This window comes from Hippopotamus amphibius, chromosome 12, assembly GCF_030028045.1.
Source record: "Hippopotamus amphibius kiboko isolate mHipAmp2 chromosome 12, mHipAmp2.hap2, whole genome shotgun sequence".
Classification (NCBI taxonomy): Eukaryota; Metazoa; Chordata; class Mammalia; order Artiodactyla; family Hippopotamidae; genus Hippopotamus; species Hippopotamus amphibius.
In genome coordinates, this window is record NC_080197.1 from 38,942,296 (window position 1) to 38,960,705 (window position 18,410).

The 18,410-nt window shown below is 43.4% G+C and overlaps 1 long non-coding RNA gene across 1 annotated transcript in view; it reads left to right on the forward strand.

Moving 5' to 3' along the window:
• The window catches only part of LOC130833505 (uncharacterized), a 73,603-nt gene extending 56,374 nt beyond the window's left edge, over positions 1–17,229 (forward strand). Inside the window, exons 3-4 of the long non-coding RNA XR_009048492.1 lie at positions 15,394–15,525; positions 16,746–17,229. This is a non-coding gene — a long non-coding RNA (uncharacterized LOC130833505). The remainder of the gene's footprint in view (positions 1–15,393; positions 15,526–16,745) is intronic.
• The last annotated feature ends 1,181 nt before the right edge of the window (positions 17,230–18,410 follow it).

The following is an 18,410-nucleotide window of genomic DNA, read 5'->3' on the forward strand; positions in this document are numbered from 1 at the left end:
CCAGAATCTAGACTCAGTTGGGCTGTGAGCAGGAAGGCCTACTCACAGCCTCTCCACTTGGCTTGGGCTTCCTCATGGCTGGCAGCTGGGTTCAGAGAATGACTATCTCAAGAGCAAGCATTCTGAGAAGCGGGAAATGGAAGGAACTCGTCCCCTTACAGACCAGGCCTGGCCTAGGCCCCACATCACTCTGTCATATTCTACCCATGAAGCAGCCACTGGGCCAGCCCAGATTCTAGGGGAGGAGAAAAAACACCCCGCCTCTCAAAAGCAAGTGACAAAGACTCTGCATTCATCTTTAATCTCCCACACAAAGTGGAGCAAGCAGAAGAGAAAGCAGACTCTCTTTTAGGTCCTGAAAGTTCCAGAAGCAGAGGGAATGCGGGATTGGCCCATATCAGGCAACAGGGTGATGCTAATGTTATCCTTTCCCTCTGCTTAGAAAAGGGACATTTTACTGTTTATCCATCATTCATAATTTTACCAGGATGTACAGAAGTGTGTGTATTTTTTCATTAATCACATTTGGAACTTTGTGAGCGCTTTTATCTGCAAACCAAGCCTTTTGTCAAATGAGCAAAGTTTTCAATTGTGTGAGTGATTAACTCCCTTCCATCTGTCTTGTTGACTCCATCTGGAACGCCTGTTAGTCTCACTTAGGTCTCTTAGATCTGGCCTCCAAATATTTTATTTTTTTTCCTTATGATTTCTATTTCTGTATTATTCTTTCTTTTTTAAAAAATATTTATTTATTTATTTATTTGGCTGTGTAGGGTCTTCGTTGCGACATGCAGGATCTAGTTCCCTAATCAGGGATTGAACCCAGGTGCCCTGCATTGGGACACCAGAGTCTTAACCACTGACCACCAGGGAAGACCCTATTCTTTCTGTTTTAAGAGCAATTTTTTACTTTGTGCTTCATGTCCCCAGCTACTAATTCAGTTGTCAGCAGTGACTGCTGTCTTCTATTTGTCTATTCATTGGGGTCAGGGTTGGGAGGGGTAGGGATAGACACCACATTAAACATTTTTTTAAATTTCCAAATTAAGACATGAAAACAAAAACCATGCTATTCAAATTCAGGGAGGCCCTTTGCCTACAATGCATTAGTGTGTGTGGCCACGTGTGTGTGTGTGCACGTGTGTATTTAATGTGTGTACACAGAGATTTCCACTTACCTGTGGCATTTATGAAATATTAGATAAGTGAGCATCCCCTCCCCTTCTTTGATTTTCTTTTTCTTTCTTGCTTTATTGACACATAATTGCCATGGAAGTTTGTAGAAGTTTAAGGTGTACAAGGTAATGGTTTGATACCTGTATGTACTGCAAAATGATCACCATTAGCTGCCACACCTCCTACCTGTCACATAAGTACCGTTTCTTTTTTGTGGTGAGAATATTTAAGATCTACTTTCTTAGCAAGGTCCAGGTATATAGTACAGAGTTACTAACTATAGTCACCACTAGGGCATCCTCCGCTTTTGCCAGTTTTAGGGCATACCTTCAAAACTAATTACACCCTCTCAAAATGCCTTTTAATATAATTAACATGAATAATTAATGCTTTAATATAAAATATAAGCTCTTAAAAATATATACATCTGGTAAGAACAAAACAAGTATCTTCCCACATAAGTGATACTACATGTACTCCTCAAAAAAGGAAAAGTTATAATATTTCAATAGAAATGCAAGGATACAAAACAGATATTATAACCAAAATTATTATATACATGTTCCTTGGAGATTAGTCTTGTGTGGGTTTCCTCACACCTGAGTCTCTGCTGGTAATTATTTGCCTGAAAAAATGATCTGCTTACTTGTGGAGTTGCTGAGAATAGAGAAGGTGTATGTGGGGCGAGTGACTAAAATAGTAGCAATCTCTTACGGAGGGCCTGTTCTCAAAGTATGAACCTGGGCCAGCGCCCGCAGCAACACCTGGGAAGTTTCTAGAAGCAAAATCTTCAGCCTCCCCTCCCCCCCACACACACCTATGGAAATCAAAACCTCTGAAGGTGGGGCCCAGCAACTGATGTCTTGACAAGTCCTCCAGGAGACTGCAAGGCACACACAAGTTGGAGAGCCATTGCTCTAATCTTTAGTGCAGTCAGATAAGGGTAGGATTGTCACTTGCAGACCAGGAAGCTGAGCTGGCAACAATGGTCAGGCTTCTCATACCCACTTCCTGCTCTACCCTCAATGCCCCAAAGCTCCTCTATGCTCATCAGACCTCTCCCAGCTCATCCTTCCACACCCTTGGATAACCACTTAACTCATACTGGTCGTTGTTTAAAAATCATTAAAGGGACTTCCCTGGTGGTGCAGTGGTTAAGAATCTGCCTGCCAATGCAGGAGACACAAGGTTCGGTCCCTGGGCTGGGAAGATCCCACATGCTGCGGAGCAACTAAGCCTGTGCACCACAACTACTGAGCCTGTGCACCATAACTACTGAGTCTGTGTGTTGGAACTACTGAAGCCCACGGGCCTAGAGCCCATGCTCCGCAACAAGAGAAGCCACCACACTGAGAAGCCTGTGCACCGCAAGGAAGAGTAGCCCCCACTCACCGCAACTAGAGAAAGCCCACATGCAACAACGAAGACCCAATGCAGCCAAAAAATAACAATAATAAAGTAAAATAAAATAAAAATCATTAAAAAAATTACCCACTTAGATGCATTTTCTGTCTCTCTAGAGTCAGTTTTGGTCATGCATTTTCGTAAACATTTATGCATTTATTGTAGATAACCAGATGTATTATTCATCACTAATTAAATATTTTTATTTCCTCTGTGGTATAGCCAAGGTCCTTTACTTGACACAGTGATTACTTTGCTTACATTTTTCCTACCATTTTGTTATGAAACCTTCAAATATTTAAAAACATTGCAAAAAGTTGTATGATGAGCTCCAGATGCCCACCATCTAGAGTCTACAATTTTTGACCCTTTATTTGCTTTATCACTAACCAATCTGTCTGACATTCCATCTTATCTTTTGATGCAGTTATTAGTAGGTTGCAGATATTGGTACACATCACCCCTAAACACTTCAATGTGAGTGTTATTAGCTAGACATCAATGTTTGTTTATGTTTTGAAGGTAAAATTTCCATGCAGTGAAATGCTTACATCTCAACTGTTCAATCTGATGACTTTGGCAATCAGTCACCTTGTAGATGTGGGTTCTCCATCCCTCCCTGGTATCTGCCATGACCATCACTGTGGATTGGATATTATTTCCAAAGATCTTTTTAAAAAATTACTTATTTGAAGGGAGGGAATATGGGGATATGTGTATAAAAACAGATGATTGAACTTGGTGTACCCCCCAAAAAATAAAAAAATAAATAAAAATTACTTATTTGTTTATTTTTATTTTAATTTAATTTTATTTATTTTGGCTGCATTGGGTCTTTATTGCTGTGTGCGGGCTTTCTCTAGTTGCAGCGGGTGGGGGCTACTCTTTGTTGTGGCGTGCAGGCTTCTCATTGCGGTGGCTTCTCTTGTTGCGTAGCATGGGCTCTAGGTGCGTGGGCTCAGTAGTTACAGCATGTGGGCTCAGTAGTTGTGGCACACGGGCTTAGTTGCTCTGCAGCATGTGGGATCTTCCCGGACTGGGGCGGGAACATGTGTGCCTTGCATTGGCAGGCAGATTCTTAACCACTGCACCACCAGGGAAGCCCAAAGATCTCTTTTTTTTAAAGAATTCCCCTTAGGGGAAAAAAAAAAAGTTAGTCAAGAATGATATGTGAATGGAAATAGGTATATTTATATTTTTCTATAATAGTAAGAGAAAAATAAGCAAAATATAAGAATCGTCCCTAGCTCCAGCTAGCCAAGCAAATGGATTCGTATTAAAATCTCCTTCCCCGTCCCACACTCCCCTGCCTCCCTGCTTCTAGGTGCTAACTCCTCAGATGCACCTGTGCACATTGCTTTCTCTGTTCCCAGCTCTGCATATCCACAAGGAGATTCCTAATAGCGCACCTCAGAGGCCAAGACAGATGCCAGCAATGCCCTGCTTGTCGTCTTCTTTTTTTTCTTGTTTTTTTGGGTTTTTTTTTGGCCATGCTGCACAGCTTACGATTGAACCTGGGCCATGGCAGTGAAAGCCTGAAATCCCAACCACTAGGCTACCAGGGAACTCCCAATGCCCTGCTCTTCTGGCTCACTACTTGAATTGTTTCACCTTGACAACTTTTCTCTTTCATAAGAGCATCCAGTCCAGAGCCCCTCCATTTTCTCCCATCAGCCTTCTCTTTGCTTCAGTTGCCTCTTTATCCACTTTAGTTCTCATGACCCATCATTGCAACAGTGCTCTTGGCCATACTGGAAACCCGCTGGCCCCTCTGTCTTTTTCCATCTGGTGAAACTCCAGTGCATTTACGATCAGGACCAGTCCTGAACAAAAAGCCCTCCGGGGTGTGGCCCCATCCCCTCTCCCTGGGTGCACCAACCAGTGATGTTTCTTTCAACTCGAATGGCTGTGCCTGTCCCTCCTCAGGGCAGGCTGTCCCTTCTGCTTGGGGATCTTTTCCCCCATGTTCCCTGTTAACCCCTTTTCCTGCAGATCTCAGCTCAATTTCCAGTTTTGCAGGCAAGCACCCTCTGACCTCCCTGAGCAGGTCTAATCCCTCTGTTCTAGGCCCTCTTAACACCACATAGCTCTCTTCCAGCACAAATTTTGGCTGGATTTTCCACCCACGAGCTCTGGGAGGTCAGAAGCACAGCTCCTTGACTCACTGCTGCACCACCTGAGCACTCCACCTCTGGGCGCTGGGCTACCTCCATCTTCACTTGAGCAACACAGCCAGACCACCCACTTGTTCCTGGTGGGATATGGCAGCTGATAGCCTCCTGGCCTTTGGTCAGACTGACTCAGAAACCGGGTGTGCTGCACCTAAAGATTCAGGACAGCAGCTTCCTACTGAATGATGGGGCAAAGAGGGTAAGGTGAGGCTGGGCCTCAGGTATTATCTATGGTGGAGGGGAGATGCTCTGATTTAGGAGAGCACGGATGCTCAGAGCCTGGCTAAGGTCTGGATCCCTGCCATGGCTGGCAGTACATCTCCAGTGGGCTCTGTCCAAAGCATCTGAGTCATTAGAGTGGTCGGGAATAGGGCTGGAATGTCAAGGCCCATCATTGACAGCAGCTGATGGTGGCCAGGATGCTGGAGGTGACCCTGAAGAAGTAATCGTTTATAACATCATCAAACATTGGCACCTTGGCCTGCAAATGCGTATTAGATCATCATTGAGATTAGAAGACATGGGGCAGATGGAGAAAGTCTGAAAGTGTGTAGGTGAAGGGGAGGGATCATGATTTGGGACAGAAAAGCCTTTGAAAGCAAAACTATAAGAAAGTGCATTATAAGTAAGAGCACATGGACTAGCTCTTGGCAGCTGGGAAAAGAGGATGTGATGTGTCCCTCCATTCACTTACCAGGTAGAGAGAGGCATGTGAGAAAGGGATGAGAACAATCTGACTTGCTTTAGCCTTGTGTCTTATTCATTTTCTGGCCTCATTTTCTTCTGGCTCAGCTGGTCCAGAAAGAATTGTGTTTATCTTATATTGAGAGGCTGGATCCCTTGGGTTTCTACTTGCTTTGAGCAGCAGGAGAACCAAAAAAGAATGAATTCTGAACACTCTGAGAAAATAGATTTGTGGAAATACACTGGAGACGGAATTCAAGAAGAGTTTATTCGAGTGAAACTGGAGCCTTTATAACCCTGCCAAGGCTGATGGACCCCGTGCTGCTTCCTGCCGGTGGGCATCCGCTCTCCCAGCCAAGAGGGGCCCATCCTCCCCTTCCAGTCTCCGCAGGAAGCCCCTGGTGCAGTCAAGTCTTGCTATTCAAAAGCTCATCCTGGCTCCTGCCTCCACCCCGCCACTTTCTGACCATTTCACTGCTCGCTGGCATTGCCGCCGGAAGGTAGGCAGCAGGGGAAATTGAAGGAGCTAAACCGTGAACCCACCATTGTTGCCACCGCTGAACAGACCTGACGAATGATTGGGACGAAAGGGAGATGGAAACTCATGCCCCAGAAGAAGGTTCAGGAAATTCTGAGAATTTGGGGGCTCATGCTATCACTGTCACGTGGAAATTTGACAGTTGACTATACATAGGTCAGAAGTAAGACCAGACTCAGACCAGACAGGCAAAAAGGAAATTTATTCTACATTGGAGACTAAAGGAAGAAGGGAGGGTAGAGAAGTTGTAGGTCTGAGTCCTGGGAAGACCACCCTCTTCTAGAAAATAACTGTCAGAGTCCTGTGATGCTAAAATGGCCAAATGATTTCTATCATGTGACCCTGACTCACCAGCACCCTAGCTGATGGGTCGAGAAGCCACCTCATTCAAGGTCTGTCTGTTCACTGGCTTGTTGTTAACCTACGAAAAGTCAAGCTCAGGGATTCTTGGGAATTTGAATTAAGCACCCTGGAGAAACTTATTTTAGATCACAGAACTGAGGCCAAAGAAGCTTTACTGGGCCATGTTCCAGCCGAGATTACAAGGGAATAGACAATCTGAAGAAAACAATGAGATGGAAAATAGACCTGTCAGTGTGTAGCTGAACTGCATCAGGCAGCGTGAAGATCTAGGAATTTCTGTGCTGGTGTCTCTGGAACTGCCTTATGAATCTGCATTTTTGTTTGTGCATATTTTCAAACAACAGTTTTCACTCAAACAGCAGGACAGCTAAATGCATCCCCACGATGACCTGTCTGGAATGATATAGTGGGGCTGTCTGCTCCCGGGAGAGCTAGAAGGAGCTGACCACTGCCCCGTCACACTGTGAAAGGCAATGACTATTCAACTACCTCCATTGTCCCCCCCTTTGCATGTTCTATAGAAAACAATGACACAGTGGGGTGGAGTTTGCCACCTGGCAAAGTTAGGACATAGGTGAATTTTGTCTTCTCTCTTCCCTAGTTTTCCTTTTTTACATTATATTTAATATTTTATTGAAGAATAATATACACAGAATAAATCCTAAGTATACAGCTCCACAGATTTTCACAAACTGAACTTACCAGGTTAACAAAGTAACCAAACCCAGGTCAAGAAATAGAACACCACTCACCAGTCAGCTGCCCCCTGATGCCCACCTTCAGTCCCTATCCCGTCCCTGGGGCAAAGTCACCACTCTTCTTACATTTAGCAGTGTAATTAGTTTTGCTGGACCTTTTGTATTTTATATGAATTGAATCATAAAATAAGTACTTTCGATGCCTGGATTCTTTCACTCAACACTATGCTTGTGAGAGTCCTCTGTGCTCTTGCCTGTAATCGTAGATCTCTTTTGATATTACTACTGTTATTAGTACTATTATTTTGATAATACTACTAGTATTTGATAATACTATCAGTTAGTAGTATTCTACTATGTGAATATACCACAATTATCCATTCCACGGTTGATGAACCTTTGGGTTGTTTCATTCTGGGGCATCACAGATAATGCTACCTTGATCATTTCTGTATTTAACTTTCGCTGAGCACATTAACTTTTTTTGGGCGTATACAATGGAGTGGAATTGCTGGATAATAGAGTGTTCAAATGCTTAGTTTTTCTGGATACCACCAAAGAGTTTTCCAATGTGGTTGAACCTTAGCTTCCTCTTTAATGCTCCCTTATTCCTACTTCAGCTCCTACATTTTTGTCTAATCCTCACCCCCTTTCATCACCACCTCCCACGCCCCCGAGCTCTAAGCTTGCCTTCTGCCTCTGACTGCCCAGAGTTTGACTACATGGATATATACATGCCCTGACCTTGCACAACATAAAATATTCTGGACCTTTTCCTTTGAAAAACAAATATTGGGTTGGCCAAAAAGTTCATTTGGGTTTTTCCATTACATCTTATGGAAAAACCCGAACGAATTTTTTGGCCAACCCAATATTTTCTGAAAACCTACTTCTATTTCCCCAGTTCCCAAGATGGTTGGCTGATTGCCTCTAGGATCAGGTCAGGCCCTTAAAGACTCAAGGGCACGTTATATCCGTTCTTGCTGTGACTCCATGCCTGGAGTTCTGATCATTCTCTTTTGTGTCTGACCCGATCCATTGTTGACTGCGGTCCATCAGGTCTAGTGTGTCCCGTGTCCCAGGGCCACTGCCACTGCCCTACAAGAGCTAGGTTGCATTGACCCATCCAAACTGAGTGCGTCAGCACGTGGTGATTCAGTGTCCCATCTGTTGTTCCTCCTACCCCAGCGTTCATCCCCTCAAGGTTCAGTGCCCACCAAGCAGTCGGGCTGAGTGGCTTGGAAGAGGCAGCATCTTGAGATCTAGACGATGTCAACTTTGACGCATGGGGCTTCTGCTTCTCACCAAGGGCTCCGGCAATGCTGTGCATGTCCTTGACATGGTCTGCTGCCTACACCAAAAAGAGAGCTCACCAGGGGAAGTGTTTTGGGAAGGCGGATCTTTTATCATCCTCAACTCCCATCTCTTAGCTGCTTCATCTGTGCATCAAAGACACTTAGCAGGACTCTGAGTTCTCATATTTTATTAATTCACTAAAGATCTAACAAGGCTGGCACTAGTTCCAGAGTAGTTTTGAGACGTGATTGCAATGCTTTTTTTGTTTTTTGGGATTTTTTTTGCTGTGAAGGGTGAGTAACCTAACAGTGCCTAGTTTATTTATTTATTTATTTTATTGGCTGTGTTGGGTCTTTTTTTGCTGTGCGCAGGCTTTCTTTAGTTGCGGTGAGCGGGGGCTGCTCTCTGTTTTGGTGCGCGGGCTCCTCATTGCCGTGGCTTCTCTTGTTGCGAAGCACGGGCTCTAGGCACTTGGGCTTCAGTAGTTGCAGCACATGGGCTCAATAGTTGTGGCGCACGGGCTCTAAAGTGCAGGCTCAGTAGTTGTGGAGCATGGGCTTAGTTGCTCTGCGGCATGTGGGATCTTCCTGGAGCAGGGATCGAACCCGTATCCCCTGCATTGGCAGGTGGATTCTTAACCACAGCGCCACCTAGGAAGCCCAGGGTGCCTAGTTTAGTTTATAGTCGTAGATACTTAACAGAAGGATGATTTTTATTGTTATAGTACTGATACATCAGTTATGCTTCCATATACAATTCAATTCAACAAATATTTACCGACCATTTATTGTGTGTGAAGTATTGCAAATAAGTTGCAATTCCATCAAGGTTAATTACAGAATTTAGTCTTTAGGGAAATAATTATCCTTGAGGAATTAGGAACCATCAAGGATTTTACCAATAGTTAGTGTTCTAGGTTCAGTTTGCCCAGAAATTAACCCTGAGACAAAGATGTGAGGGCAAGCTGTTTGGGAGGTATTGTAGATGGTGTTGGTATCTGCCTGTATCCTTTTACCTTGCATATATCTGGGTAAACAGCCAACAGCTGAATAGTGGGGAAGGGGGGTGGGGAGGTGGCAAAAGTCAGCCCCTTGTAACTCAAGGTACAATAACCCTGTGTGTCAGTCATGCTCTCTGGTGCACCCCGTGGAATCTGGCTGAAGATAGACTCCTCCTAAAACCACACCCTTGCTCAGCCCCTTCCCCTCCCCATCCTGCTTCCTTGTATACTTTCAGGTTTCTCCTAGGAGTACTCCCTCAATAAAACATTGATGTAACAGCCTCTTTCTCACACTCTACTTCTAGGGAAGCTGAAGGTGGGAGGGAGTCTCAGGAAGCATCTGTAGGAGAAAGGTGAAATGATACAGGGAAGGAGGCCAAAATCTTCTGCAATAGCAACAGGTGACCGTGTGGGCAACTGGGGTTCAATTTCTCTGGGGTGGAGTTGCCAAATTTTGTAAATAAAAATACTTCATTAAATTTGAATGTCTGACAAGCAACAAAAATTTTTTTTTTTGGTTCAAGAATGTCCCATGAAATATTTACTTATCATTTATTTAAATTATTTATTTATTTATTTATTTATTTATTTATGGCTGCGTTGGGTCTTCATTGCTGCACACAGCCTTTCTCTAGTTGCAGCAAGCAGGGACTACTCTTCATTGTGGTGCACGGGCTTCTCATTGCAGTGGCTTCTCTTGCTGTGGAGCATGGGCTCTAGGCACGTGGGCTTCAGTAGTTGTGGCTCGCAGGCTATAGAGTGCAGGCTCAGTCGTTGTGGTGCACAGGCTTAGTTGCTCTGCAGCATGTGGGATCTTCCCGGACCAGGGCTTGAACCCGTTTCCCTTGCATTGGCAGGCAGGTTCTTAACCACTGCACCACTAGGGAAGTCCCCCTAGACTTAACTGAAAAATTATTCATTGCTTAACTGAAATTCAGATTTAACTGGACATCCTGTATTTTGTCCAGTGACCTTTGCTTGCAGGCCCCCAGGTGAGAAGAAAATCTGGAGCATACCTTGTCCCATTTAAGGGGTGAGGGAGCTGAGGTATTTATCCTCCAGATCCCATCCATCACTGACAAAGTGGTACTCCTGATGGCATTAACTCTTTGGCATTTCTGGCTCGGTCCAGACACAGGCTGAGAGAAAGCCATCAAGTAGAGAGTAGCAATCCTGCAGAAGAATGCTCTCAACAAGTATTGGGATGGTGAGTGCAGCAGGAGACCAACAGTGTCTGCTGCATACAGCAGCTGAAATGAGAGGTTTTCTGAACTCCTGAGAGCAGAGTTGGATGAAAAGGCAGTTTGTCTTTCCTCGTTTCTCTGGATGAGTTAAATTATAACCACAGGATGTGAAGGAGAGAATTAGGCTGAAAGGAATTAACCATTGCATTGAATTATGGCAGATTGAAGTGTGTGTGTTTGTGCGTGTATGTGACAGGAAGAGAGGAAAGGCAGTGTTTACCAGTCCAGAAATGGCATAAGAAAATAAAGATTTCCTGACCTGTCATTTTCACCAAAAGTAATAGTGCAATTATAGGAAGTGTCTGGGTAGTTCTAAAATTCTTTCTGAAACTAGGGAACAAGTTCTCTTTCCATCTTTAGTTAGAATAATAAAGGCAAACAATTGTCTCTCCATCATCAAGGCCAATTAGATTTTCAAAATTCTCTTTACACCAATAAGTGTCAATATTATGGGTACATATTTTTTTTATCATCAGTTCATTGAGTTTCCATACGCCATCTGCTCTAACACATGGGGAATGTATATTTTCTCTTGTTTTTACCATTCTTTGGGAATTGTTTAATCTCTAATCAAAGCCAGAGAAAATGAACTAGACATAATTTCAGTGTTATGTCTTTGTTTGTTGGGTAAATGTGTGTACTCTTCTGGTCTGAAGGGCCATGGCCTCACTGGCGAACAGCACAATTCATTTAGACAGTGGTAGAAAAGCATTCCATCATTTCTAGGTTCTCCTGGCTCAAATTCCAGGCTTAAATTATTGGGAATAAATGTAATTTGGCCTTGTGACATGTGATATATTCAATTGCTCTAGGGAAAAGGCATAAAATATTAACGAAGTGAAATGTCTTTTGGTGGTATGGCAGACGCTAGAAGTCAAGTTCCTTTGTTTCTAAATAACCTTAAGGACATTTTTTTTAAGGACTTTTAGATACTTTTTTTCCCCTTTCTTGTCCTTAAAAGGACAAGGTGAGTATTCTATTTGGTTAATTTTTAAAGGCAGGGTAATGGACCATAGCCCAGCAGTGGGCCATAGCCTATTCAGACTGGTCTGTGAGCCAGCTAGATTGCTGCCCCACCTGTGGTACCATTTCAGTCTTGAGAGGCAGTGTGAGCAGACAGCAGCCAGGACCATCATGTACAGTTGTACAGGTTGTCTACAAAGACACCCAATCAGGCAGCTGAATTGAAATCTAGCCACACTCCACTCACCAAGCCATGTGTCCCGGGACAGGGCTATTTCTCTCCCAGAGGAAGGGACACTTTTGCTTATTAAGCACAGAGGTGGACAGGTGGACTAGTGAAAATCTTAGCCGTAGGCTTCAAAAAGCATGAATTCTTCTGATTTTGAAAACAAATTATTTAGGCTTTCCTGGTGGGCTTTTCACTATTACCAATTCCACTGCCATGCTTCACCTACGATCTCTGTGCACTCTTGCAGGGTCCTCCCCTCATGCCTCCAGAAAAATGCAAAGCAGCCTAGTTGTCCCACAGTGCAGGGAAAACGGCTGCGTGATCTCTGAGGTAGTTAGGTCTTAATTCTCACAGACACACTGGAGTGAGGAATTTTCCAGGCCACGTAAGAACTGTCCATCACCACAAATTTCTTGACCCTCAGAGCTGGCACAGCAGCCTTTGCAGCACAGCCCTTTGGGGGATGATTCTGTGGAGACAGGCTAGGATTGATTGGGGGAAATAATTCTAATCACCTTTTTGGCAAGTAACATAAATACACGGTGTCCAGAAGCCTAGTGCCAATTTAAGCTTTAATTACATGGGAAGTGTAAATGCTATAAACCTACAACAAGTAGCATCTGAGAGATTTAACTATTAAAATTTTACAACAGGGCTTCCCTGGTGGAGCGGTGGTTAAGAATCCGCCTGCTAATGCAGGGGATATTGGTTCTATCCCTGGCCCGGGAAGATCCCACATGCCGCGGAGCAACTAAGCCCATGCAGCACAACTACTGAGCCTGTGCTCTACAGCATGTGAGCCACAACTTCTGAGCCCACATGCCACAACTACTGAAGCAGGCACGCCTAGAGCCTGTGCTCCGCAACAAGAGAAGCCACCGCAATAAGAAATCCTTGTACCACAACGAAGAGTAGCCTCTGCTCGCCACGACTAGAGAAAGCCCATGAGCAGCAACAAAGACCCAATGCAGCCAAGAATAAATAAATAAATAAATAAATAGTTAAATAAATTAAAAACAATTTTTTTACAACAGTCATATGTTCCTATTAAATTCAACTTCCCCACCATCCTGTGCTGTGTATGGCTCTAGTCAACTTTTGAATGTTGTAAAACTTTTCATCAGTGGCTGTTCAGTCATCACCCGGTAACTGAGGCTTCATTTCATACATGAGAGTTTTGACATGACTCCCGCAAGAAAGAGCCTAATGGGACTACATCAGGTGATGACACTGCCAAGCAAGAGGACCCCACTGCACATCCACCAGCCCGAGAAAGCGTCACCCAGAAATGGTGGCACATAAACCATTAGATTTAAAATGTGTTACTTAAAATTTGTGAGAGTAAATAAGTGTCAAGTAAATGTAAACAATCAGACTTTCAAAGGATGATTTTTGTAGGTTGCAACATTGACGCCTCTGCGGTTGTTAAAGCTTAAAACTGCATGAAGACTTTGGGACCACTCCTGAGGTCCTGCAGGGATGACACGGAACTTTCACATATGATCGTATTTAGTCTGCACAGCACATCAGGAGGGCAGCTTCCTGTCCCCACTTTATAATCCAGTAAACTGGGTCTTTAGACCTGTGATGTCAACATGGTAGCCACCAGCCCTGTGTGGCTACTGAACCCTGGACATGTGGTGAGTCAGAATTGAGATCTGCTATAAACCTAAAACAGTCAAGATTTTGAAGACTTGATAAGAAAAAATAATGTAGAGTATCTCATTAATAATTTTTAAAAATATTGATCACATATTGAAACAAAAAGAGTTTGGAATTGGGTTAGGTAAATTTTTTTTAATTCCATTGATTTCTTTATACTTTTCAGTGTAGACACTAGGAAATTAAAAATTACATCTGTGGCTCACATTATTTCTCTTGGACAGTGCTGCTCTAGACCAATGCATCAATGCTGACCACCAACCAATATAAATCTACTCTATGTCCTGCTCCACTGTAAGCAATTAACTGGATTGATGTGTTGTCCTTTTGGGGAGATTTGAAATTCTAGGAGACTTTTAGAGACTCCAAAGTTTCATCAAAGGAATGTGTTTCTGATGATGGAAATTGGGGGCCATTTGCGGTGCAGTAACTTATTCCACTGAAAGACAAAGTCAGCCCAGAACCAGGGTTGAGAGGACATCAGAAAGATCATCTTTTTTTTTTTTTTATAAATTTATTTATTTATTGGCTGTATTGGGTCTTCGTTGCTGCACATGGGCTTTGTCTAGTTGCGGCAAGCAGGGGCTACAGGCTACTCTGCGTTATGGTGTGCAGGCTCTTCATTGCCATGGCTTCTCTTGTTGCAGAACACGGGCTCTAGGTGCATGGGCTTCAGTAGTTGTGGCACATGGGCTCAGGAGTTGTGGTGCAGGGACTTAGTTGCTCTGAGGCATGTGGGATCTTCCTGGGGCAGGGATCGAACCCGTGTCCCCTTCATTGGCAGGCGGATTCTTACCCACTGCGCCACCTAGGAAGTCCCAGAAAGATCATCTTGCATCTAAGCTCTTAGGACCAACAGCCACCAGAAGTTTGCATTTCTCTGTTGGCCTGGAAAGGACACCAGTGCATCTGCAAAGTCATCAACGGTGCCCAGCAATGTCACATGAGAAACTGTTGCCAGCCTGCTTCGTTAAGGCAGGAGAGGAGGGCAGGGTTAGTTTGTCAGCTCATTTCCTCAGCTCAATCATGCTTCTTGACTGTGTGTTAGAAAAGCTAACAAATACCAAGAGATCCCACATAGGATCCTACCTGAGTGAAGAGATTTTGTTTCATCTGAGAACAGTGTTTAAGTATGCCCTGTGCTTATATCTGGAAAAGACAAAACTCTAATTAGAAAAGATACATGCACCCTTGTGTTCATAGCAGAACTATTTACAATAGCCAAGACATGAAAGCAACCTAAGTGTCCAGCAACAGATGAATGGATAAAGATGCCTTAGAGGAATGGAGCGGGGAGGGTGGGGGGGACTCGAGGTGGGGGGGAGTCAAGGAAGGGAGGGAATACGGGGATATGTGTATAAAAACAGATGATTGAACCTGGTGTACCCCCCCCCAAATAAATAAATAAATAAAAGGAAAAAAAAAAGACACATGGTGTGTGTGTATATATATATATATATTCCATTATATATATATATATGATGGAATATTACTCAGCCATAAACAAGAATGAAATAATGCCATTTGCAGCAATGTGGTTGGACCTAGAGACGATCATACTAAGTGAAGCAAGTCAGACAGAGAAATACAAATATCATATGCTATCACTTATATGTGGAATCTAAAAAGATGATACAAATGAACTTATTTACAAAACAGAAACAGACTCAAAGACATAGAAACAAACTTATGGTTACCAAAGGGGGCAGTAAATTAGGAGTTTGGGATTAGCAGATGCACACTACTATGTATAAAATAAACAACAAGGACCTACTGTATAGTGCAGGGAATTATATTCAGTATCTTGTGATAATCTATAATGGAAAAGAATCTGAAAAAGAGTATATGCATATATAACTGAATCACTTTGTTGTACTCCTGAAACTAACACAACATTGTATCAACTATACTTCAATAAAAAATGAAATAAGTAAATATGCCCTGTACCTTGCACTTCTTCCTCAGCAACTATCTGAAGGATCTGGACAACCAAGGAGACATGTACCTGAGCCTCGTGTCTTCACTTCATCACCAGTAAAATGGAAAATAACATCATCCACCTCACAGGATTATTGTGTGGTTTAAATAAGACAACAGGTATGAAAGCAGCTGCCTTTGGGTATATCAGTTAGCCTTTGCTGCATAACAAATGACTCCAAAGCTTAGTAGCTTAAGTAAAAAAATTTTTTTCTCAAAATTACATGGTCAGCCTTACGGTTTTCCTGCCCTGAGCTGATCTCACTTGGGCAGCTGCATTCAGCTTCAGGGTTGGCTGGGCCTCTCTCTCCATGTGGCCCTCCCTTCTCCAATGGATTAGACTAGGCTTCCTCCCATGGTGGGGGCAGCTTTCCCAGAGGGAAAGCCCCAGCGCTTATCAAGCTTCTCCTTGTCATATTTGCTGATGTCCCAAGTCACATGGCCAACTCTAGACTCCGAATGGTGTCAATACCAGGAGGCGTGTGTCATTGGGGGCCACTGATTAAACAATTAAATAATTCCAGGCTACCATTTATTGAGTCCTTACTATGGACCAGACACCGGGCTAAGCATTCCCCATATCTTATGTTATTTACCTTATTGACAACCTGGAGAGTTGGGTGCCTTTGCTACATTGTACAGATATGGAACTAATGCTAAGCAAGACTGAGCAGCAAGCCCAGGAATCCCCAGATAGGAAGTCACTGAGCTGGGAGCCATGCATTGTCCTTGACCCCTCTAAAGTTTGTGTTCTGAAACCACTAGTCGCACCTCTCACCAAATATTAGGGCAAGGAAGGGAAAGGAAAGGGAAAGATTCTACTCTCTGCCATGCCTCGAATTACTCTCAAGAACAACCTCTGGCCAATATCTTAGAGGTCTAAAGAAACAAAGCAAAGGGCTAAAGGAGTTAGGCAGCCCAGTTTGGAGCAATTCCTTGCCATCAAGGGTACGCCTCTTAGCGCGAGAAGCCAAAGGATGACAGACAGACAGGCCTGAGCGACCACTCTTGCACACATCACTCCAGCCCTGAAGTTGTTGGAAGCTGATAAGAACTATGAAACCCACTGAGATTTTAGTACTATTTGATTTCCCCTTTTGCCCAATTCCACATTTATTTTTAAACCCCGCACATGAGGAAGCAAAGGTATTAGACAAATTACATATTCCAACCAGCAGATAAAGTCAACGAAAGCCATCACGGACAAGCTCCAGCAGAGTGCGACTGCCGTTATCTTTCTTAGAAAATGGGATCTGGGTTGGAAAGTGAGCGTCTCCATAGAGAAGTAAAAACCCACTCCTTAGATAAAAATCTCATTAATAATTCTTTTCTCAAACAAGAGGACAAGAAGAAAAGATTTGTTGAGATGGAGACCGCAGACGCAGATAGCAGCATTCCCCTGCCGCAGCCTGGAAGAGCTGGAGGAAGGCTCTAAAGGTTACATGAATGAGAATCGTTAATATTCATGGCAGCATCTGGTGCTGTGTTGCCAGGAGACAGTAATGAGAACAGAGCATCTTCCAGGTCTAATGGCACTGCGGCTGCCACATCAATCCTGACGTCCCCAGAAATGAGATCTTTATCATTTGCAAACAGGGAAGCGTTGGTGGCTTGGCTGTCATTCCGGAAGGTCACTAAAAGATATCCAGATGAACTGCCCGTATTTCTTGGGCTGACACCCACCCAGTTCCCTGCATAGTTTCTCCTTTTTAGAAACACTGTGTGACACGGCAACTCTACAGACACAGAGGGAACTGGGAATCTGCCTTCATCCTCAGCATGCTTTGTGAAATTCTGGCTTCCTGGTTTTCCCTTCAAATATCTGCTACACGTACTTTTTTGGAGGCATTTAGCCTTGTCAACCTTGGGCTCTCAAAACTTGTGTGTGCTCTCAAACCTTGCACTCCCAAACTGTTAAGGTCCTGAAGATCAGCAACCAAAACATGTAGTCATAACCCCTTGGCCCTGTGCCTCATTTGTTTTCTCCCAGGAGAAGACCCTGCGATAAAGATTTGACTTAAACAAAATGTTTCTTTCCATGGTTACTGGGATTCTAAATGGGAGAGACGTCTCTAAATCTTTTTTCCCTCTACTACTTCCCAGTTGGGGCTGAAACTTTTCCTTACGTTTGTTTAGAGACCAGGTAGGTGTAAAGCTCCTTTCACATTGGTACCCCCATTTCCCAATTTTCTTAGCACTTTTAAATACACCCTCTCATGCTATCCTGTCCACAACTTGATCGACTAAATCATTCAAAAACTATCTCATACTTGCTGTGTGTGGATATTTTGTTTTATTGAAGTATAGTTGATTTACGATGTGTTAATTACTGCCGTACAACAAAGTGATTCAGTTATACATATATATACATTCTCTCTTTTTTTAATATTCTTTTCCATTATGGTTTATCATAGGATTGCATATAGTTCCTTGTGCTATACAGTAGGACCTTGCTGTTTATCCATCCTGTATATAAAAGCTTACATCTACTAACCCCAACCTCCCACTCCATCCCTCCCCAACTCCTTCCCCCTTGGCAACCACCAGTCTGTTCTGTATGTCTGTGATTCTGTTTCTGTTTCTGTTTCATAGGTAGGTTCATTTTGGTCACATTTTAAGCTTCATATGTAAGTGATATCATATGGTATTTGTCTTTCTCTTTCTGACTTATTTACTTAGTATGATAATCTCTAGTTGCAACAAATAGCTATTGATCACCTATTCTGGGCCAGGCATCCTTCTACACACTGAAGATACAGCATGGAATGAGACAGAAAAGTCTGTCTTCTTAAAGATTACAACTTAGGGACTTCCCTGGTGGTCTAGTGGTTAAGACTCTGCACTTCCAATGCAGGGGGCATGGGTTCGATCCCTGGGCAGGGAAGTTCCGCCTGCCACATGGCATGGCCAAAAAAATACAAAAAGATTACAAGTTAGTAGGGGAGAATGTAAACAAAAATAGAAATGCATCATGGGTGGAAATAAATGAAATGAACTAAAATAAG